At 39.9% G+C, this 1709-nt stretch overlaps 1 protein-coding gene across 12 annotated transcripts in view; it reads left to right on the top strand.

The window, feature by feature from the left end:
- Positions 1 to 1709, top strand: part of LOC106868339 (uncharacterized) — a 178055-nt gene that overhangs the window by 86994 nt on the left and 89352 nt on the right. The gene's annotated exons all lie outside the window — the stretch shown is intronic.

Below are 1709 nucleotides of genomic sequence, written 5' to 3'. Positions count from 1 at the left end.
TCTTTACTCACAACATTCGTCATTTGGTATGGCTACATCAATGATCTGACAGTATTTGTCTCTCTTATTCAATATGACAATATCCAGCGACGGTATTCGATTACACGATCCGTCTGAAAATCAAAGTCCCAGAGTATCGTTACTTTTCTATCCTCCCTCCTGCATAACTTTACTTGGTACATGCTCATACCAGTCCTCTGTTACTTCATATTGGTATTTACGGTATAAGAGCCAATAGAGATACACACACATTTTATCGTGGAGGCGTTTGTATCCTTTTCGTGCAAGGCTCTCACATCCCCTTACCAAGTGGTTCACATTTTCCACACTCTTTCCACACTCTTTCCACAGAGTCTGCATTTCTGGGTATCAGAAGTTTTATAGATGTTATACTTCACTGACTTGGTAGCGAGATGATCAGGCTTTCGATGATGCATTCTCATTTCAAGGTCTTCTTTTCTCTTCTCAGCTCTTTAGCTAAACTCTTCCTTGTCCGACATTTCATCTGCACTTACAACCATATCTTTCGCGGCATATTGCAGCAGCTCTTCACTATTTATCAAATACTCGGCAAGTATTCTCCTTTCACTTCTTATACAATGCTCTCTACTAATTAGTCCTCTGCCACCATTCTTTCTTTTCATATATAGTCTGTTTACATTTACTTTAGGGTTAGCGCCCCATGCAGTGTCATCAGCTTTCTCGTCCTTCCATCCAGTGTTGATAATTCATCCTTAGTCCATCTGGGGATGGACGTACTATATCTGACTACCGTAACTGCCCAGATATTCATTGCGGTAATCAAATCTTTGGCATTCAGGTTGGATTTCAACACCATCTTCACCCCTTTTTTGATACGCCTCGCTGACCTTGACTTCCATTTCTCTGTGTAGAATGTCATCCAGTTCCAAAATCCCTAAACATCTATTCGCACTGCCGTTGGGGTCACCCACGGTCTCTCCTGATAGTAACCGCAATCCTCTGCAGGCTGCTCTCTTCCCTCTTTTCATATTAAGTACTGAGCTTTTGGTAATTCCAAATTCCATACCGATGTCCCTACCACATTTCTGGACTGTTTTGGTTAAGGAATCTGTCTGTTTTTCAGATTTCCCAAACAACTTCAGGTCATCCATAAACAGAAGATGGTTCAATGGTAGGCCTTTCTTCCCACATCGGTAACTCATCTTAACTTTCTTAAGTGTCATTGTTATAGGTGTTTGTGCAATTACAAATAATAACGGAGAAAACGAGTCACCTTGGAAGATTCCCCTTTTAATATTAACTTCTCCAAGGAATACATTACTTGAGTACAATTTGGTTTTCCACTCTTTCATGCAATACATCAGAAAATTTATGATATTGTCGGCAACACCAAACATCTGTAAACATTCAACGTTCCAAGAACGAGGCATCATATCATATGCCTTCTTAAAGTCAATCCAAGCCATAGACATGTTTGTATGATGTTTTTTTACAATGCCTCAAAATTGTTTTATCGATGACCAGGTGATCCTTGGTACTCTGAGAACTCTTCCTACATTCTTTTTCTTCTCTTGGCAGTATTTCTTCCTGTGCCAGGAAAGTATGTCTTTGCCGCACATATTCCAGCGAGTATCTTCCAGATTATGCTTAGGTATACTATGGGACGGTAGTTTCTCATAATATTCCCCTTTCTTCTATCTTTCATTATAAGTGTTGTCCTTCTAGTC

This window comes from Octopus bimaculoides, chromosome 16 (genome assembly GCF_001194135.2).
Source record: "Octopus bimaculoides isolate UCB-OBI-ISO-001 chromosome 16, ASM119413v2, whole genome shotgun sequence".
Lineage (NCBI taxonomy): Eukaryota > Metazoa > Mollusca > Cephalopoda > Octopoda > Octopodidae > Octopus > Octopus bimaculoides.
This window is presented reverse-complemented; position numbering and strand designations above follow the sequence as displayed.